Genomic DNA, 23,286 nt, shown 5'->3' on the forward strand with positions numbered 1-23,286 from the left:
GCAAATGACTTACCTGAACGCCGGTGATTAATGGGGCGACTTTTAATTGATACGCCAATTATCGGAAATCGATTTTTAAACCGGCCGGTCTTTCGTCGATTTGTTTGTTTCGCCGTATCGAACGTGTGCCCCCCGATTTCGGGCCAATTAAAAATAAATCAAGCTCAATGAAGTCAATTTATTTTTGTTGGAGCTACTTAAAAACAACCGTCGCTAATTCGTATCGTCAAATCCGTTCCGGTGCGCCCAAGAATGCCATTCGGTTTATAAACGCACCATCTCGTTTACGCAGAAAGTACGGCTGAAGTTGAGAAGATAATTCCAAATCGAAAACGTCATCGTTGTCTGGTGTCAACGTGGAGAACGACGAGACAAGAAATAATCTTGGGATGCACTCGACGGTGCATGTTTCGGGACGAATCCGGACCTCCCCAACGAGGTTAAATCCGACTCGACGCATTTCGCTAACAAACATCCAGGGTGTAACACATCAAATCCAATCAGGGTTTCTTGTGTATGTGCTGAATGGTCTTTAATGAGCCTCCGTAATTGGGGTTCTAGCTTTCACGAGCTCGCTAAAGTTGGAATGACCCGTTCGGATACGTTCGAAGGTGCAACAATCTGATTTGATTGCGACCGACCGATTTTACATGCGTCCGACGCGGAAAAAGAAAATGAATTATTTATCGATAGTGCTGAGTGCACCGGAGCGCTGACATTTCTCGAACGGACCTTTTACGCCGGCCATAACCCACATTTTACTGGTCCCGTCCCGCGCGCCTACGATGGACAAATCAAATTAATTCCCTTTCAAATTGATTACCCTCCAGTTTTTTTTTTTTGCCACAGACTATCTGTTTTAATGCCGTTGTATTATTAACCTGCTCGATAGTTCCGACAGGTGAGCCGATAAAAAATCGACCATGTGGAGCGGGCATTAAATCTCATGCAAAGCGGTCCTGCTCGAAGACGCCGAGATCTGGTCGAGATAACGTGTTTTTACTTTAGCTTTTAACCTAGTCTGTAAACAAAGCGTCTGAAACGGATCATAAATCACGATGACCCAGGGAACAGCTTGCAAAAATTACAAGTTGCACCAGACGGGAGAGGAGATGGAAGGGTGGGAGGGAGGTAGGTTCTCGAATTAATTCGAAATTGCGATGGGGGTGTATAAACAGAAAAATTGCCGCTGTAAAACAACAATAAATATTTGCACTCGTATACACAGCGACGGAAGAACATGCCCCGGGTTAATATTCGAAATGAAATTGGTCGAGGGGAATTGGTGCTCGCGATGAATGGAATAGGACCTTCATTTTCGTAAAACACATCCGAAGGTTGTTTGTTAGTCGAACTATCATTTGAAATTCAATCGTGGTATTTGGAATGCTCTTTGGTTCTCCGCGCTCGGATCAACAGCGGAGGAACTTGGTTTTGAATGCAATTCGGTTTCAATAACAAAAGATGCACCCGAAGATGTGTTTCCTTTATGCACTCGCACCGAGACGTGGAAACAATCTTTAAAATTCGCAGTTCGACCGGAAATTCGTAATTTCTGTAAATTCCCTAATGGCTGGCCATACACGAGCGGAATTTTTGACAGTCCAGATCTGCGGAACAGAACTGATACCGGCCAGGCCAGCTGAAATTCCTTCAAAAAATCCGTTGGCAGTTGTGTACTGCTAGTGTGCCCATTCACTTAACAGTTTATCTGCAGGCACTTGCCTGCAGGCCATTGGACTGCAGTCCATTTTGTCCACTGAGTTTTCATAAACTGACCGATAACTGTGTGTGTGCGTGCGTGTGCAAAAACAGTTTATTTGCAGGCATATGCCTGCAGGCCATTGGACTGCAGTCTCTTCTGTCCACAGACACACAGATAGCTGACAGGTCGAAACCTGCAGTTTTCATAAACTGATCGATAACTGTGTGTGTGTGTACAAATATCTGCAGTTCTCGCCTGAACACAAATCTTTCAATAGGTTTAAAGATTCTTTTGCGATCGGTCACTAAACCATACAAAAATGAGTGACAAATCGACTGAATTTATTGGGGAATTCATAAATATCTACAGACAGTATCCTGCTTTGTGGAAAATTAAACGAAAGCTTATGCAAACAAAAAGTTAAAAGGAGAAGGATATTCGAAATTATTATAATTTTACCAAACTGTTGACAACAGTGAAACAATAGACACTGTAAAAAGAAAAAGTCATAATTAAGATATTCTTAATTCTTTTACTAGAGTCATATGTGACAATGTTTCCCGTTTAAGCAGCCCATCTTTTACCCAGTACCATTTTCTTGCTTTTTTCTTTGGAAATGTTAAAGTAAAATTACACATATAGCAACATTTTTACGATTTGAAGACATGCTTTCTGGCACTTTGTTTTTTCTGAAACAACGGATAGTTTCAATTGAAAACTGAACGTGTATGTCGAAATTACAGACGGCCTGCAGATTTTTTCCTCCACTAACCGAGCCTGCGGTTTTCTCGAAAAAATCCGTGGCCTGTCAAAAATTCCGCTCGTGTATGGCCGGCTAATAATCACAGGAAATCGGTGTTGGACGGTTCGTTGTCAGAAAACAATAATCTTGAACGACCACATCGCCTAGTCCCTTAACGTCCGACATGTTTTATCTCCTTCGATGGATAGGTTCTTTAAACGTTGGCCATTGTTTCGCTCGACGAAGAGTAGTATTAAATTTCTTGTAGTGTCGCCGTCGAGTATTTCCATTGTGTTTTATCACTGTATGTGCGGTCGTTATTCGCGAAGACAAGGTAAACGGGATGACAATTTTATGTGCGGACCGCGGACTCCGAAGGGTTATAAAGTTGCAAAAGCATTGCAACCGTTCCGTCGGATGGCATTTTTAAAAAACGATTTTTAATAGGGAATTGCCATTCGCCATCATGATTTCATGATGCAGACCATCTGGACTTTTACGACGTCCGCTGTCTCTGTCTCTTCGTACATCCGAGGGGCGAATTTACATTTTAACACCGCGAATCATTACATTGTGCGATTTTTACGATTAATTTTATGTGCATGTGTGTATCCGAGACCATTTCCATATTGCGAAGCGATTTTATGACGAGAACGGACCCCGAAGGGTTGCCGATCGATCGATCGGACAAGGGCTCATCGACGCCGTGTCCAAGACGAAAAACCGATTATCTCAACTTAATCGGGACGTGTCCGATTTACGGTCGCGATTCGATTGATGCGAGGGTGTCGTGTCTGGATTCCTCCCTTTTTTTCTTGCGTCGTCCTCGTCGTGTGGGTGTTCCCGCGGAAACATATTGGGGTTGTTTGAATTTAATTTCGGCCCGCATAATGGCCTACTCAGTCTCCGCCATAAGAAAACAAGTTTTATTAGGAAGCGTTTATTACCTGCCCTATCATTTGCGGGGTTGCATGATGAACGAGATCGGCCGGAGCTTTCCCCGGGATAGATTTATGATGTTGGCTTAAAAATGTGCGCCTAAAAACCGGGTGCTACCCAAATTTCCCTGATAACTTTGACGGAATGAATGCGATGATAGTGGCTGAAGCTTAAGACAAAGAGAGTGATGAAAAATGTGACACATCCATCTCGGCGAGAAAAATGTTATAATTTTACGGAATCTTCCCCAGTCTGCTCCCTGGAATTACGCGCTACGTGAACAGAAAATTGTCGGCACTGCATTAATTAACGGCGGAAGGGAACGAGCGGGGATGCGCTAAATGCCACCCCCGCATACCGAATATTACAGATTTTTGAACCCTTTCAGGGTGCGATGAAGTGGTTTTGCCACCTCGTCTCTGGCAAACGAAGAACGAAAACCGACGACAGTAAGTAGCCAATGTTTTACCCGCTTGTTTTAGACTTTACCTAAATTGGAATATACCAAAATTGGAATATTCCAACTGTCTGAGTAGTATCGTTTTTCAATTGGAAGCTGTTCGATATCTGTAATTGTGACAGTTTTGCTGTTAGTTATCTGGCCGTTTTAGAAAAGGCGGTTTGCATCCGGCGTCACATTTAATGACCGTAAATTAATCGGGAAAGTCTGAATAGTGGTTCTGGTCTAGGTTGGCGGCGTACCGCGACGCAACAGGCTGCCCCCGCTAATCCGCAATTTTGGAAATGTCAGCGTCGCGATCAACTGGTGTCCATAAAAACTGGCCCTCCAGACGGGCGGAAAGCGGCGGCGTGTTTTGTAAAATATGTCGAGAGCCGCTTCCGGAATGTCAAAGGACGAACAAACAAGTTAACTTCAGATCAATAGCCCGGCGGTCCGGGAAAGAGAGCGCTCCGGTGCGACACCGGTTACACCGCCAACGTCCCTGCAGTGCCATATATCAATTAGGGGGCGACTCGGCGCAACGTGAAAAAAAACCCTGACGTAACGGCGGACGTACACGCAGTGGGCAGATGCGGCTGCTGCTTTACCGGTGATTTAGCGCGGGCTCGTCCTGCACCCGCCGCCGCTGCCACCGCCGCCGCCGCCTGACAGGTAGTCCGATAATCTGTGATCAGGGAAACATCATTTATCTTCGTCTCATTGCGGCTCCTGTACACATTATGCACCGGATTTTTAATTAAAACACCGCCGTCCCCGGTTTCATTAGAGCGTACCGAAATCGGGCCCGGATTCGTCCGGACGTCCTTGCACGTCTGCGGCGGGAGGAATTTGAGAATTGAGTTATTAAAACGTCCACTTCGACGTCGCATTAATTAAATATGTTCGGGACTGGGCGGCGTTTTTATTGTGGGACCATCAATTTTAAATTGGTTATTTAATTAACTCGGCCAGAAATGATTAATTATTAAAATATTAATTTTAGTTACCTTGCGACAAACCCGCCAATTTTACATCAAATATCTCAAGTTGTCGACGGACGCCGAAACTAGCGCAGACTTTTATTAATATTAATGCTCGAGGAACGAATTTCCGGACATGCAGGATCGAAACGTTAAAGCTGGTCCTGCAGGGAATTGTCGAATGTAGCTCCACGATTTAAATTAGGAAAATTATGGCGATTACATTTCCCGGAGTGCATTCGATCGGAAGGAAAACTGCCGGCCATTCGGATCCTTTAAAAATTCATCCCCGGGAGTTGCACTGAATGACAACACATGTCCCTCTAGCGTGACTCCGAGCTCTTTCAAACACAAAAAAAAGTAAAATTAAATTTCTGTTGGTTACGCTGAAAATGGAAACGAGAAAATTACGTTTCAACTTTATTGTTGTTAGCTGAAGAGTCGACAACAATTATTACAAAATAAAATGTAACTGAGATGTCAAAATGAAATTGCATATCAACGAGATTTAGCAGATCGCGTAGAAATTATTTGCCATCATTCGTGAATAAGAAGCAGGAAGAATCCGCAGCAGGCATGAAGCCGCTTAAAAGTTAGACGAATAATAAAGATTCAAGAGTCAACCCCTGGGGAACTCAACATGAAACATTTATTTCAGCCGAACCAAAATCACGACGGACATGCTAGTTCCAGACCAAATTACCCCGTTTATCGTGTATTTGCCACCCAAACGTGTAATTTGCGACTGATATGCATACTAACAATATGTTTTATTTGCCTAACAGAATAGCATTCGCAGGAAAAATGGTAAATTACAATGAAAAGAATGGAACCATGGAATTTAAACATCTTTAAATAAAATGACAAAGAAAGATAAATATTTACAAAACAAGTAATAATGATAATAAATTAGTAATTTCAAAGCGAATATAAGAAACGTCATGATATATTCGCTAAAATTATACACATGAATTTAGCTGTTAAATTCAATTTATTAAAGAATACACAACCACATTGTAGTTATACACCAGAAAGTTGTTTGGAAAATGATAATTATAAATTATATTTTGATCGAACAGTTTTAACTGATATTCATATTAAGCATAACAGACCAGACATTATAATTTTAAATAAACAACAAAAGCAAGCACATCTTTTAGATATAGCTGTTCCAAATTCACATAATATAACACAGACATATAACACAAAAATTAATAAATATTTAGAGCTGTCCGTTGCTATGAGAAATCTTTGGTGTTTAGAAAAAATTTCGATTTTACCACTTGTAATTTCAGCAACGGGAATAGTACCGCAATCTCTTTTTAAAAATTTAAAAATTCTGGATTTAGATAACACATTGGTAGTTGAAATTCAAAAAGGTATATTATTATACTCATGTCACATCGTGAGGAAGTTCCTTAACATTGACACAGAACATAATCCACAACAAAGTCAAAATGCGGAGGCAAGACGCCGGTAATTATGTTGATAAGCACTGCACTATTACTTGATAGTAATATCCGTAATAGTGTATGTACTCCGGCAAAATTGCCGTGCCGCCGGGTGGAGGTGGGATAGTTGTATCCGTAATACTGTATGTACTCCGGCAAAATTGCCGTGCCGCCGGGTGGTGGAGGGTTCAGAATTTCAGATAACTGTATGATCTTGATTTTGAACAAAATGAACTGTATACTTATAAAAAAACATCAACTATTACCAACTTCCTTGTAGGAGTTGCTCTCTGAATAAATGTTCTTCGAAAATACGAAAAAATAGATTTTTTTTATCTGGCCAAAAATCCAAAACAGCAAAAAAGGTACCTACCCCACATAACTACAAATTAAACTTATTCTAGGTAGAGTTGGAAACTTTCGAGACACTAGTTTTTAACGTTAAGATGGTGGACACTTTACAAGTTTCTCTCCGTCGAAGAAGTTCAGTTGTAGTTCGTTCTTCCTAAGTTATCTGTGGTGTGAGCGTAAGACTGGTCGTCAGCCAGAAATATGTTCGTAGACATCAATTTAAAAGAAAAATATTAGCGGTCCAAGAACGGAGCCTTGAGGAACACCACTGCTCACACAATGGGAAAAGAGGAAAGTTTTGGCTTGTCGGTCATTGGTGGTTCATCAACAACGATTCGGTTCTAATCTTCATTGTGAATTAACACAACTTTATAAAATGTTAAATCTGTTTATTAATCTCTTTTCTCGTCAAGTGGAATCAACGGAATTTAATATTTCTCACGCAGATACGCTGGCTGAGATAGAGGAAGAGGAGAATGATCGGTGCAAAACGCTCGTTGAATTTTTCGAAGATTTATTTTGCGAGGGAGCTAGAAGGGCCGCACATTGAAAATTCGGAGATTACAAATGAAAGATTGAAAATTAACGAGCTTAAAATAGAGGAAGTTTTAATTAAACGTGAATCAAACCCTGCGGCGGTTCCTTCCAAATTTAGCGCTTAAATACTGAATTACAGTTATTTACGAGTAATTGGCAATTTGAATGCATAATTCTTGAGTGTAGAGCGTAAATTCGCAAACAAAAAAACAAGATCAAAGCGATAAATTGGCGGATACGGTCGAATTAGCTCGCCCTTCGCACGAGCTCAATGTTATCGGTTCTTCGTAGGGTTTTTGGCGGTTTTTGGGTCGGGTTCTGCTTCGCAATCGCCCCCTTAATTCGACTGTTCGCGTCTCGACGGCGAAGTGCAAGGAGGTAATTGGGCGCTTGTAAATGGATCGCTTGTCTAAAGCTCGCTCTGAGACAAAAGGGTTCTATCTTGCCGACCGAGTCGCCCGCTAATTACATGAAGAAACCATTGTTGCGTAAGGGTTTGTTCGTCTCTGCTCGGGGAACAATTACCCAATTACCTTCGTTGCTTGCTCTTATTCCCGACATACGCTGCCGGAATTTCCTGCAATTTTCCAATTTTAATTTAGACGTTTTCTCTTTTCGCCGGCTACAAATTGGGCGGGTACGTTGTTTCTATCAGAAACTAATTGTCACATCAGTTGGGGGCTTCAGCCGGTGCAGCCGCCCTGAATATTTCATGGAGGATGTGTACACGGCTTGTTGAGCAACGTTAAAAAGGAAACTACTCAGTCGAACTCTTTAATAATTCATTGGCGAATCTCCAGTAATAGCCTCCTCGCTCATTACCTACATTAATGGAGTCCTTTTGATGTCTCGATCTTTACATAAGCCTGCCGGGTTCCTTACTCTCGCCAAAATATTTACGTTTTTAATTCGATTTGTTCGCCGACCGGGGTCTAATCCTGTTGTCGAGGATTGACGAGTGGCCTCTGTTAAACGGATTTCTCCGGGGACACACACGAACGACCGCTAAAAGGCGCCATCGGACATTAAGACTTCTTCTTTTATTTTTTTATTTTTTTGTACATGTCGTCCACGTTCACAATTTTCAGCTCAATTTCGACTCGAGATTAACTCCGCGAAGAAACATTATCCATCAAAACATTAATTATTCACGTTATTTTATATCTCCTTTCGCGAGATCCCGGAGAAAATTAAATTTTTGACTTGAATTAATTTAAGGCGATTTGTTTGTACGGCCTGCATTAACTTTAATTTTTTCCTTGCTTCCACTCGATTACGCCCTGCCTATTAGCCCCCGGTTGTTTTTTGAGGAAACAGCGCCGAAAGCGAACCGAGATGTGCAATTTTAATGTCTTTCACCTCCGACAGATTAGAGGTGTCGAAAGCTCACCCTGCGGTGCGGAATTTGCATAACCATCACCGGATAGATGTGTTTTCCTGTGCTTTCACCCGTCCACGCGTTCATCTGGATTCGATTTTTTTCTTCTATTTATTTATTATTCTCGCAGTCTGTTCGCATTTATTCTCGCTCGAGATTGATTCATTTTGCAATTATCGGCTTCGCAAACTCGTTATTGCGAGCTTAAACGACTCGTTATTTCCACTCGTCAGTTCAGAAAACGTAAAGAGGACATCACTAGATCTAATTCAGCTTCAAAGACGATTTTAATTGCGCGCGGAAACGCATTTTCTCGTTAATTTGAGATGGAATTCGGGAGGATGGCGTCGTCGTCGTCGTCCGAAATTCGAGCGGCGGTCCCGTAAAATTTACTATTTTTCCCCAATAAAGTCGTCGATTCGTGTCCACTAATCGAGTCTTCGTATTTCCGGCCGCAAATACACTAAATTTTCGATTACCGGGAAATTGTGTCGCTACTCAAGATAAATCGGCTCGTTCGGGATTTTATTAGTTTAGATAGGAAATGTTATATTTTATTGACCACCGTCTATATTTGGACTTTATTTAGTTTATTGTAAATTTTCCTTCCTCTGTTTGTTTCGCCGCTTCTAATATCGGTGATCGATTTCGACCTCTGCAATTGTACAAATCCAATAAAAGTCAACGTACCGACCGGAAGTCGACCGGACTTGCAACCTAATTTGCCGGGATTGTTCTTCCGAAAAAGGAGACAACACAACATTTTTGAATCGTCAGCTCCGTTTCCTCGCCAAACAAACCGTTCGACCGAAACACGACCAGAAGAGGGTCGAATAAAAGGCGAGTTAATGAAACAAACGAAAAAATAAAGGAGGGAAAGACGCGGGATCGCTACGTCTGAATTGAATTCGTTTTGATATATTTTTTCGGGGGTCGCGTTTTGAAGTTGTCGACCCCTTTCGAGAGGGGGAGATTTCTTTTTCGATTGCGTCGAAACGTGAAAATTCCAGATGATATCTGGCAATTTGCCGAAACGGTGGGACTCCCGACGTCGGCCCCCGCGACCGCCACACCCCGCAGCAATTAATTAGGCGGGGACTTCCCGGAAAACGCATGATACTGAGAAACGGCCCACTCGAAAACCGGCCGGACGAGTGCCATGTGGGCGTTATTCAAAATTACGTATAAATTACGGCCGTGCTGATAACGGCCGTTCGTTTTTACTGCAATATGGCATGAATATGAAGCCATAAAGATAGAATCTGCGGGGCCAAATGTGTACATCATAAAACGAGAAAACTAACAAGGAACGCTCGTAAAAATGCGAACACGCTTTTCGAAAAGGCGCTAATCATCGCGCGGGTTATCTGTCGACGTGGCACCATGCATTTTTCACGGAGGAGTGAAAATTCGTCGTGAAAAATTTCCGGGGGACGTGAGCAGTTGTGCGATTCCGGTCGGGATCACGTGGACGGCTCACGTGATGGATCGCGTGCTCTCCTCATTAGTAAATACGTGGCGGCGGTAGCCGTAATACGGCACAGTTCATCGGGGCGGCAATAATTCCAGGAATCAATTAGAAGCAGGTAATGCTAATGTGTTTCTAGGTAGTGCATTATGCCATCGAATAGCGCTAATAAATATGCCCATATTGCCGATGAAATGGCGTGCTCCGAAATTACTGCCGTCGTTATTATGCGCACTATCCCCCGTAATGCAAATAAAGTATTATTAGTATCGGAATATACCTGACGGCAATATCGTAATTTATTTCCCGTGCGAAGAAAAACCGAAACGGTTTATCGCCTAAGCGGGAACCGAATTCGTCGTGGCAGGAAAAATTCCTGAATAATTCATTAGTCCATTTAATAATCGTATCGACATTGATAGGGCGCCGTGTACAGGGCTGAATGAATACGATAACGACATTCTGTATATCCTAATAAGTGATTACAATGCTCAGCAGAAGTTGGTAATGCCGATAGTGTAGTGTGGCAGGCGTTGGGGCGGCTCCATAATCCAATTAAAATCGGTCGCGCGGGAGCCATGTATGACTGTTATCTACCTAAGCTACAAACCATTAATAATTTGCACATTTAATGTTGGCCAAACTGAGCTCGGAATCGCGCCGCCAACGACGTCGCCGCACATTCCTCATCGGAAATCACAAATTATTGCTCGACCGTAACGAGCGGAACCGATTCGATTAGTACGGCAAAGAAAACAGAAAGAACCAAGCGAAACACGTATCGTTGCCAAGTGTACGGTCCCAGCCACCCGACAACATCACCAACGTTTCTTTCTGCTCCAGTCAAAACACAGAACTGACCAGATGAAGCAAACAAATTGATCACGAAAAGACCGAAACAAGTCACGATTTGATTTGACAGCTATTGAAATTTAAAAAAACAACAACTGGAAAAGAATTGAAGGTTTAGTTGAAGTTCTAGGTTTGCAAGACATTGCACTAGACGTGATATAAGATGAATAATAGAGGTCCCAGACTAGAGCCTTGCGGAATTTCAGATATTTCAGTATTTGAAAAATTCTCAACTGTAATTTCCACTTTTGAAATTACTTCCGAATAAATCGCATAATTTGGCATCAAATACGATTCTTCCAGGTCGTTTGATCTTGCGGAAAATAATTATTCAACGATGTCCCATTTGTAGCTTCACCTTTCATGCTTGAAATTCGATTTTCCTAAGAGTAAACGGTTTAAATGAGTGCAAAGCCAGATTTGAACCGGACCGCTTTAGTGCGCCATTTCGATGGCTCCGATTGTACCTTAATGGCTAAACCGAGATGGTTGGGACGAGTTTCTAAATCGCGCCGTTATTCTTTTACGGTCAATGAGTCGTTGCAGTTTTATTAGTGTAGCAATTGAACGTCGGAAGGTGTGGGAAAATTAATTAGGTATGGGAGGGTGGGGCGCGTCGGATACGGGGGGAAGTGGATAAAAAGATAAAGCTATTGTGGAAAAACACAAATCTCCGGAGCAAATTTCATTCTCGGGCTCCTAAAAACAACGTCTTTAATTAGAATTGGATCCAGGAACAAGTCGAGATAATTACTCTAGACAGCAATTAAATGCCTATACAAAATTATTTTAATTCAGATTTTAATTTCCGCCGAAAGAGTCGTGTAGATGGCGCCCCGGATCCGTTCACACATAGCTAATTCGACAGTCTCGCTCCGGGCGAATCTAAATGAAAAATCTGAAACCGAGTTTTTATTAAACTTAATTAACATCCATTTAGCGGAGTAATATGGATTTTTATTGGACAAAGTGAAAAACGGCCGCTCCGACATCCCCTTTTTTCCCTCCTTTATCTAACCCCGAAAGATGTTCTCCTTCGGGCCACCGTTACGTAACGGAACAAAAACCGGAAAAATTGTTGTTTGCCGAGACGCACCCTAATTGGCCGAAACAATCCGACTACCGAAAATGTGTTTCATAATACCGCAACGAGATAAGGAGATCAAAACCCCGAGCCGGGGGCGGCGTTAAGTCGACGTCCCCGCGCGAAAAAAACAAAACTATCGCAGTCCGCATCGTTACCGGTGGGTAACGTTAATGACGGAGATTGTTGAAGATTTCTTTTTTCGCCGGACTTGAACACGTCAATTTTCATCCCGTCGACTGGAAGGAGGAAGATTAATGGCGCCGTCGTCGAACAGCCATTTTTAATATGCAACGTACATTTCACGGTTCACCGACTGCGACCGTCATTGTACAAAGTGGGCAAACACGACGCTGCCATCGCCGCCGCCGCCATCGTCATATTGAGATGTCGATTTGGTCGCAGGACTGAGCTCAATGTAGCGCAGAGATAAATCCGGAATGGAAAACGTCCAAAGCGCGCGCTATCGTAATCACTGCCGCGATGGAACAAGTCCCCGTGAACGCCACCCCCGGGCCGGCCGTATCAATAATCTAATACGTCCGTTTGTCCCACCTAATACACGACTGAACCTGAACCACCGATAAGATTAGTCCGGAGTTTTTCGCGATAGCGCCCGCGGGGGCGGCGCGCCAGTCGACTCATCATAATCTCGTAATAAATGACAACCATTTTGATGCTGTTGTCTGACAATAAGGCATTTGTCGAAAGAAAAATCTACCATCAGCAGGATCGAAGAAATCTTGCTGATGCGGAATCCGGGAGGATTTTTCACAAGCAGCCGCCTCGGGAGCAACGGAACAAATTTTCCACGAGAAAAAAAATTAAAAAATAGCGCGGGGACAAGTGGAAGCTCGTTGGGGCGGTTTTTCTCTGTGGTTTATTGAACACAAGCGATTGTGAAAAATTCTTCAAGCCCAATAAGTGGCGATTATCCTTCTTTGCCATTACTAAAGAATCTTTTATGGGAGTCTGAATGCGGGGCGGCCTATATTTCCGCGGGATCATAAAGCGCTGACTTACCTATGGATATAAAATATCGATAACAATTTTTTTTTTATATCAGAACGGTGTCGCTGCCGCTATTAAGCGGAATTTTTATGTGGACATCAAAACGATTCCGGCGAACGCGTAAGCCCAAGTTTATTGTTTGCATTAACATCGTTCGCAATTTAAAATATCGATGGCCGAGCGTAAACAAATAATGATATATTGTTTATGCAACTTCCGCATGAATATTGATGCAGTCTGTAGAAATCAAATTGCAATTAATTACGATCGGTGGACGCGGACAACGTCGAAAACATGTCAATCAACGTTTCAGTTTGTGTAATGAGTAATAAGCTTTTATTGCGACAATCACAGGGAAAACACAGCGTTGCAACTCCCAGTTCTTTGTGAAGGGAAAATTGTTTAATTGATGCGAAACGTTACCGCAAAAGTAATAACAACAACGCCGTTAACCTACATTAACGTCGATCGGTCTGTGATTATTTTGCGAATCGGCCGAAATCCCATTTTCATTTTAATTAATTTCGACCTGCACGTTTCCATTTGCATGTGAAGCGGCGACGGTGAAGTTGTTCCCGACATAACGTGGCGTGTACCGTCGCCGCCACCGCCCCAGCCGCCGCTTCCAGAACGAAAACAGCCAGACGGATTTATGAGGACTTTATCAACGGTCATTACACATTCTTAATTGCGACCGTATCAACGGATAAAACGGCGATGAGGTGAATTAGTAAGGCGCCGCCGAAATGTGGACGGACCATGCGACGGCACACGTTGAACAATGTCCTGAATAATGGAGGAAAGTCGCACAAAAAAGCGTGCGCGCCATTACCCCCGGGAAGGATAATTAGCGGCTGACCGGCACGATAAGTGCCATATTGGAAATAATTTATCGAGGCCGCAAACGAAAACGGAAAAATCTCCCAACGCTCGGGCTCATTGCCTGACATTGCAGCGGGAGCTTGGAAAGCTCCTCTCCATATTATAATTTTCAGAGAGGGGGGGGCAGCACTTCCAACGCACACGTGCCTAATCGAAAAAATTATTTTTCATGTTTACGTTCGTCCATACTTTATTATCCTTATCATCACCGTGGGCCATCGTGCTCGGGCGTAAATCACATTTTTTCAGGATTTTCATTTTGACGTTGCAACGAGAAAAAATAACTGACCCGTCCAATTGCGTTTGGAAACTGATTGGTTTTTTTCCTTGTCGCTCTTTTCACCCCCGAACCGATAAAAGCAATTTCGGCGCACGGGGTAATTGGTCGTTTCGCATTCGGTACCGCGGCGATTAATTTTTGTTTTGTGCAAAGTGTAATAACATAAGTAATTGGCGTAATTGGTCCAATTAAGTCCCGTATCCGACGCGATCCCCCGTTTCCGGTCACGTAAAGCCACCGCCGTGATGAAACACGGTAAATGAAGACGGGGCAAACGTATATGTATGTGGAGATGGACAGCCGCTGCCGTCGCCGCACCAGAGGGTATGACGCGTGCGGCGTTTTTGAAATACCCGGCTACATAACATCGTTTGTCCTGGCGTTAACTAACTCCAACTGGGCAGTTAAGATTCTGGAAGCGCGCTCTGACCGCAGGGTAATATGGATGTTATGATGCGGACGGTCTGGCCAAAATTCCGATATGAAGGCAACAGGACGCGGGTCAGGACGCCGACCTCGACGGAGCCTGCTTTGCATATCTCGACCGTTTCAATAAACTTATTCACGGGATCGGTCCTCAATACCACTCCAAACCGGCGAATAATGGACCAATTTCTGACAATAGAAGAAGTCGATGATCATTCCGGATCGCTTGGGCGACGCCGACGGTCGAGGTTCCAATCATAACGCGAAATAAATAACTGGCAGATGTATTTTACAAATTTAAAGACGCTTCTCCGGCGTTTATCCGATGCAAAAAAACGTCTGACAGCACCGACAACCGAAGAACCACGAAAACCGTTCAAGTCCACAAATCCTCCTTTCCTAGCTTATTTTAATAAGATATAGTTGGACTCCATCATGTACAAATCACGAGCGAAGAACAATCGGGATGCGTTTACAGTGTTCTCTTTAATCCGTGCCTGTGTCGCATGCGGAGGTGATGTTGTCAAGATAAAAAAACGAAGGGTTGGCTCACCGTTTTGACAATTCCCAAAATATTTCCTAAATCATCAGAAAAAACAAGCCGACTCGCGGCACACAGTGACAGTGATAATAACAATTATTTCTATTAGCGAGTGAAGACGGTGAATAACAAGCGAAAGTGCAATATGTGAGTTTAAGTTAAATTTCTGTAGCGTGGAGCTAATCATGATTAAATGAAATTAGATGTCCCTGTTTATACAGATTTATTTAAATGAATTAAACCGAACAAACGTTATTTAAACAATGTAAAAAAATCTTCAATAAATGTGTCGTCTGAGCTTGAAATGTTTTTGAGGGCGCCTTGTCAAAAAAAAAGTTCACTGGAGACATGCAAAAGCAAATATAATTTTTATTGCAATTGCTTTTTTTTTGTATGAAAAGAACTTTTTATTTGTATTTTCCAAATTGAGCATTGAAATGTTTTCCTTGCTAACGCCGTAACAAATATTTACAAAAAAAATAAAATAAAAACAAGTGCCTCTGGTGTGTGTGTGTGTTTGCTAGGGTCGCGTCTGCAACTTATTAGCACTTGCATCGTTCGGTTTATTGTGGGCGAAGAGAGTGCAAACAACAGCAGCGGCGGCAGTTCTTTGGAAGTATCGCGAGAGCAGAAGGATTTAATGAGCAGAAAGGCCAAGGATAACGGCACAGTTACATCCTCTATCGGCGTGTAAACGCTTTGCAAAGGCTTTATGAAGTCGAAAGTTGGAACAAAATCGGGCCGACCTTAAGTATTGATCCGTTGTGATAACAGATAAGTATTATTCCAGATGTATCTCCCCCACACCGTAACTCATTTTGTATACGTGATGATGCGTCCGAAATATGCTCTAACCTCGCACCCTTTTTATCGCCGCAAGGGGCGGCCCGGATTTATACATGTATTAAACCAGCACCGCCGCCATATGCTGCACGGGATTAAAACACAAACTTTTATAGCCGCCGCCTCCCTGATTAGGCCGAGAAGAAAAAGTGGGACGCGGCACGTTTTCGGTTTTGTTGTGTTCCGTTCAAACGTGATGGCCACGAACGGACCGATAGATGAGCGACAGTCGGACAAAGAGAGATAAATCCTGGGAGACACAGATTACAGGATCAACGTTACTCCTGTTGGATGCTGCAAGATTAATGACGCAACGCTTCGGGACATCTTGACATCGCAACGTCACGTAGAACAAACGCACCACTATAAAAAATCCATACGATGTGACACCGACGGGGCGAGATTTTCCGAACGGACCTGTTCCTTTATAGATTTCGACGGCGCCCGAAGAAAGATCGATGGTCGAGCGTGCCATCCCGGCGTAACACCGGCGACGAGATTCGCGCTCCAGATTCGCCCGAATAATAGAATTATGATTTTCATTTAAAAAGATGAAGCTCAGGTCATTTTCGGTGAACCCAGAAGCGGCATTTTGCCCATTAAGATAAACGACGCGTAATTTCACGAAACCTTATTATGAATTCGTTTTAAAACTCGCATCCAGGGCGCCGGCTCGCTGACGCATAACAGAGACCACAATGCGTTAAAGCGGCCGTGGGGTCACCCCATCCGATTCCAAAACACTGCCCACCAAGAGGAGAACTCGAGCAAGGACAGATAAACGAAACGAGTAAAAAGGGGATAATGTCACGGTTGCTAATGGTAAATATTCATAACTAAGAAAATAAAAAACGAATGAAAAAAATGTTTAACCTGGAAATTGTGAAACAAAAAGAAGAAAGAAGGCTTGTCCCATGACTCCCAACTTCAGAATTCGTAACGTTGGACGATAGAAAGATCACGAGAATTGACCAAGAAATAATTAGGTATGTTTCATGTATGCTCAATCCGGTTGCGGCCAGCAATTTAGCCGGATCTAGAGCTGGTGGAAAACATGTGGTTAAGGGTCAAGCGCCGACTGTTCCTTCTCTGAAACCTAAAACTTCTCGAATACGGAAGAAATCTTGGCAAGTTACCACGGTAATGACTTACGACAAGGTCAGAGGAGGGATGGTGATGACCTTGCTTGTCCATCTGCAGCAGGGACATTTTCGGGTTAGTCGAGTGTACTCTTGGCCAATTAGGCGACGTGGCGAAATGGCAAAAAATCTCGTCCCAATAAAAAAGCCTTAGGTGGAGACGTTCCAAGGGACGACATTCGCAGCGGCAAATAATAAATTAGTGTGTAATGTAGAGTGAAGGAAGCGGCAATAAAGCAAGCAATAGGCACGAGGGAGGAAAGCGAGGGTGCCGCCGCCTCCCTAAGTGAAATGAATGACGACCACTGAACCGCAGATATTAAACTGTAACCTCCAGCCACATGCCAAATAAAGTACACTTAATGCTCCCGGGAGTCCGCAGTGGACCTCTTCATTCCAAGTTGGACGTATAAATACACGGAAATGCACTAATAATACACCACCTGCACCTGGCCTCCGGGTTCAGGTCGGGACCGAACCTCTCCGGAAAAAAATTACGCCCCGGCCGGGTAAAAAGACGACACTTGTCTACTTCCACGCCGTAGAGAGGGCGTCGGCAGATGACGCTCCGCCGTCTGAAACACCCATTTTCTTGCCCTCCCTCGGGGAATAGTTCTGAAGCCTCTTTAATCTTGTTTCAGCCAGCTACCTCACAAAATCCATTCTTTTATATCATTTTTATCTCTTCAATATCTCATTATCAATATATATCTGATATTTCCTTCAGTGATTCTTTCTCGATTTCCAGCAGAAACTCGTAAAACCCCAGTTGACGTGATGAATGATACATGGGGACCGGAAGGCCGACTTCATTACAGGGTGGTGGTGGTGGTGGTTGCAATTCCTCCTAAGTAACACTCCTCTCACTCTAGTTTCGACTTACGTAACTGGGTTAGTTAGATCATCTGCGACGGTGCCAATCTCGCGCGAGATTAACTTTTGAATTTTATATCGTCTACTTCGAATACACAAATTTGTACGAAACAATTCGCAACATCTGTCGCCCGCCGTCGTGCGGACTTATTACCCCCCGGGATGGATTTACGAGAGACGGCAGTCTTAACGATATGCAGCAACCCCGTTAAAATAATCTAAATAGCCTTTTAATTGACTGTATTAAAACCGAGAAAGTTGTGTCGGATCAGAAAGCGAGCCCGCCGCTCTCTCAACAGAGATAAAATCCAAGAGATCCTCCTTCGTTCCCCTCAACCATTCGGAAAACTGTCTTATGTGAAATGACAGGCGAGGGAGGCGCGGTTTGTCTAACTCGGGTAATTAATCGAGGACGACAACATTATATAACGGGACCGTCTTCGGATTAATTCTTGTTTAAAGTTGCGACAGACACGTGACACGTCCGAAGATGCCTTCCAATTCCTCCTCGTCCGAGACGAGCTAAAATATCGCTTTGATTAGAATTGAATCACTGTAGAAAATGCAATCGGTACACAAAAATGGCACGGGAATTCTCTCTACGTCCCGAGGTAATAAAAACAAGTCTCTAATGGCCGTTCAATTATCCGATCAGAACAACAAAGACAAAAAACGACCAAGTGTTCTTTAAAGAATTCCCCCTGAAATACAGGAAACAACGTGAATTCCACACGAATTCCGGCCGAACTAATTGCTCCGTATTCCTGCGGAATTTATTAATGTATGATACGGCGCCAGGGAATTGTGAACTGGAAAAAAATTGGGAACAAAACGGAAATGGTTTTTTTTTTTAAAGGGTGTAAACACATGAATATTGATGAAATTCCAATTACGCGCTTCGGCAAAAATCGCCATTGTTGGTGCGTGTGTGCTCTCTGCACAAATCGCCGCAGAAACGGAACATACATTTCCACCTTTTAACGGAACTGCCGGTGTATTGTCGATTGTCTGGAGCTGAATGGGGCAGTAAAACGAGCTTTTCTATTTGAATTATCTAGAACTAATGGATACAACACCGGGTCGACGACTTTTGCTCCACTTTGTTTCGCCAACGATAAAAGAAAAACTGGTGGAAATTTGTGTGTCGCTACTGTTCGGAATGGCTCCATCCTGTCGAATTGGACGAGAGGCGAGCTGTTGCGGCAATGGCCGACTCGGGGACCAAAATTCACAAGTGGATAATGTCGAGCTTTCGCGTATCGATCCCGATTCCGGCGGTTTTCTCCGCTGCAACGACTTCCCCACGTCGTACGTCCGTTAAATTTTAACCGCGTTTCCATAACGGCGGTCCGTGGCAATTTGCCGGGATAAAAATCGCCGGATCTTCGTCAGGTGTCGAAAAACGGCGGGGTCGTTCCGAACATTTTCAATAACACAATAAATCTCGACGGTACGTCCGTCGGAACGTTGACCTCATCGCTCGCCGAATATTAGCCCCGTTCCAGCAAATCCATACGAATTACGCGAGCCGACCGCCGCCAACGGCGTGCATGGAAGTTTTCGCAGGACCATTACGTGTTATTTACGGTATTTGGACGTTGATGCGAAATGTGACGCATAATCCCGCTGCGAAAACGATCCTCGGCATTGTGTAGATGTGCGACGTGGCATGCCTGCAACTGTATCCCAGTTACATGCATAAATTCATGAATGCGAAAAGAGAACACACCAGCGACATCTGGATGGGAGAGAACGCGTGATCGGGTGCCAAAAGTCAAGCTCAGGTTGGTGCGAGTGTACGATATTGGTGCATCTAAGGGCGCAGGACGAACGGCATGCAGTGCATATCGAAAGTATCAATTGTCAAAGAATCATCGAAAGGCATTCGCAAAATGCGCACATACCTTCGTCCGTTTCTAAAGTGATATTATGGCAATTGGTGAAATATCCTATAATAGAAGGCACAATGTAAGTTTACGCCAAGACAACTATTCATCTAACATATACAGCAAAATAAAAGAAGTGGGGGCGGGGTGGGTACAAAGTCACACTACCTCTACATCTACGTCGCACGTTAACGGTTCGTTAAGATCTGCTAGATTCCACCAGACGATTCGTCTAGATTTTTCTATCACGAACACGGAAACTAGCAGAGCGGCAAAATTGTTCCAAAATATCATCATGAAACACAAGGACACCATTCTCTATATAGATTTTTTTTATACCTTTCTAAAATATTTCAATGTTTTGTGCTGAGAAGGCGTTTAACGTAAAAGTATTGTCTATGAATCAAATGTTATTGTTAGTACCATTCTAATTATAACCATGAATAGATATCCAAGGTGAAAACATTGTTTGATCCAACCATAGAAATGGAGATAATACTTTAACATAGGTAAAAAAAAACTTTAGAATTCCTACACAGCGTCAATTAGGTCATCAAATAAAGACAATTGATTTCTAAAATATGATAACATTTCTGTTTGGAAAATACGTGGTTCGACTAGAAACTCTGGATGGACTTTCTAAGTCAAAAGTTAGTCTAAAATGAAAATTATCGCAGCTGCTAGCTGCTAACAATACCCTCATCAGCGACAGTAATATGCTGATAAAAAAACCAACTCCTTCACCATTGCTAGAAACAAATCAACTAGAAAAAAACTTCTTGACCGGAGTACTTCAAAAGAAATTGGCACCACTGATGTTTAGACCTAAGCAAAAAAGTTTTCCATTTTATCTTCTGCCACAAAACATTTAACACTGAAAGAGAGCACTACAGAAAGCGTTGTCTTCAGATGTTGCAGGTCCGAATGTACTGTTTTCTCAATTTAGTTGTAGGTCGTAAAATTGTATGGTAGTTTAAGTTAAAGATCTTGCGGGGTTTGTAAATTCTAGTTTACCACAAGCAGGTAATATTTTAAGCAGGGCTGTATTGTACATTTTGCATATTTGCATTGTACGGCAAATGGCACGCGCCGTTTCCCAACCTTTTCAAATTGTCCCAGTTAATGGCTCATAATATGCAATAAAATTCTACGACCTACAACGAAATTGAGAAAACACTATAATTAAAAATAATCGGAGCAGACGTAATTCTCTACCTGTTTAGATCTCGTCGTCAAATAGACGCCTAAACCTGTCCCATTTCGACCCCCGATCCGGCTCAAATCTCCGAAGAGCTCAACACGAATGACAACGGACCGGTGTTAAATTCCACTCCGGTGTCAATAACGCCGCCTAATTACACCGGACATTGCGGAAAACCTCGTACGAAGCCTCGGGTCACGTACACCATTAAAAAACAAACACCAAAATGCAGTAAATTAACGTTTGTGCAAGCGTGCACGCGTCCCGGAAAAAGAAGAGACAAAACCGGACGTTTTCCTGCTCGTTCCTGTCTCGCCCGAGAGAGATTCGATCACGTCCGAGTGATTCACTAATTTGTGAAAATTTGCCGCCGCGATTTAACGTGTCAGATTTTGGAAGTGACCCCCTCGTAATACGAAACCGATCCTCGGACGTCCGTCAACTCGGCACGCAGTATTGATTGGCCCGAGTCGCCAGGGATGATTGCTGTTCATAACGCGAATGCATAAACACGCACGAAGATTCCATCATATCCTGTCACCATCGTAAGTGATTATGTTAATGGCTGCGGTGGTGAAAGGAGTTGTTGTGTTGGTCCGTGTGTCACGATCGTTGACAAAGTCGTAATGGGGGAGACGACCACAAAATTCATCGGAGAACGACACAACGAACACGTCAAAAATAGTCCAATAATGTGGAAATCTTCCGCGACATGTAGAATATTGAAGTGTTAAAGCGGAAATCTTTAGAAATCGTTAGTGACAAATGTATTTTGTAAAAATGCGACACAAAAGGAGTCACTGCAAGATGTAGGTAATACATTTGATTCAATTTCGAGGCGGGCACACACAGCAACCGAAGGAACAATTTAATATCAAAATCGCGGAGACAGCTGTATCTATATGAGAAAATTAAGAATTAATTGCCGGAAAATCGCAATAAGCCGCGTTCCCTGCAAGAAACGAGAAATAACATTGTGTCGGAGTATTCCGTTGACGCGTTTTCCTTCCTACATATTTCGCTCGTTAATGATTCGACGAAAGTGGTCCTGAATAGATCTATTATTACCATAACAATGCCGTCCAAAGTTGAAAAGGATGTGTGCATGTAACACCTTTTTCTAACCGGAGTAAAGTTTCTGGCAGAGTGAAACGGTCGAGATCCCTTCCTTTATTGATGGACCCATGTCAACGTTTCGGGACAGTTTAGCACTTCCAAAAACGAAGGACGAGCTCGACTCCTCCGGATCGATACCTCGACACTTCTTCCAGTGAAAAGTTGAGACTCCGGAGTGCACAACTACTAATAACGCGGAAATGAGTCCGTTACACGTTCCGTTATCGTTGCATGAGGAAACGGTGAGAGATTTGATACCGGAATAAAGTGAAACAATGTGGCGCAGCCATCCAAAGGAACGATTCCATCGGGAATGGCCTCGTTGGGTGCGGATTTCGGTCCAGGATCCGGCAGTTACCATAACCGTACGCTATCCAGGCGAGATCTCCCGTAAGAAGAGCGTCTTTTGTTCGCGGATCTAATTAATCCGGCGATCCGGAGTTAATACGAATCAACGTCGAGACAATCGCCGATTAAATAATGAGCGAGCATCCGCCGATAAGCCGGAGTTTATTTACGAAATAATTTCAAACATAAACACCGGCGTGACCCCAGACGCTGTACAAACATTTATATCGAAATTAACTCCGGGCGAGGGAACGGGAACTGGAGGCTGTACAATGGGTTTTTATCGCTAACGACAACATGTCACGGACATTGTAAATACGTCACCGGAGTCGGGGGGACAATGGCAATATCGCGGCCGGATTAGACGACTGTAATTTCGTATTAATTGGACAGCTCCCGGTTATACTTCAGTTAACAGAGAGAATTAATTTAGTCAATTAGCTAATCTAGCCATCCATCAAGCGCACGATGAGGCGGCGGCGGTGGCGGCAGCGTGTTCATTCCGGTTGCCCGGAGACCCGGCCGCATATCTGCCGCGATGAAGCCTCTCACGCCACCTGAAGAATGTAATAACAATCTTATCGATGTCTGGGGTGCAGTACACCGAAAAAAAAACCAAACGCGTCTTGTAAACGTAGAACCCGACCGAGAAGAACTTCCAGCAGACGAGGAAATAATTTCTCTATAAATAAAACATGGACGGAACGCGGGGCAAAAGGGAGAGATGCCGCAAAAAATAACGAGGATAACGGACCAGATGGGCGGCTAAGTGTTTACCTCGAGAGCACAGGTTGGAAAACATGATTAGGAA

The 23,286-nt window shown here is 43.4% G+C and overlaps 1 protein-coding gene across 11 annotated transcripts in view; it reads right to left on the minus strand.

The window, feature by feature from the left end:
* Lar (tyrosine-protein phosphatase Lar) overlaps positions 1-23,286 on the minus strand; it is a 424,567-nt gene that overhangs the window by 52,930 nt on the left and 348,351 nt on the right. The gene's annotated exons all lie outside the window — the stretch shown is intronic.

The sequence above is a fragment of the Tenebrio molitor genome, chromosome 1 (assembly GCF_963966145.1).
Source record: "Tenebrio molitor chromosome 1, icTenMoli1.1, whole genome shotgun sequence".
NCBI classification, from domain to species: domain Eukaryota; kingdom Metazoa; phylum Arthropoda; class Insecta; order Coleoptera; family Tenebrionidae; genus Tenebrio; species Tenebrio molitor.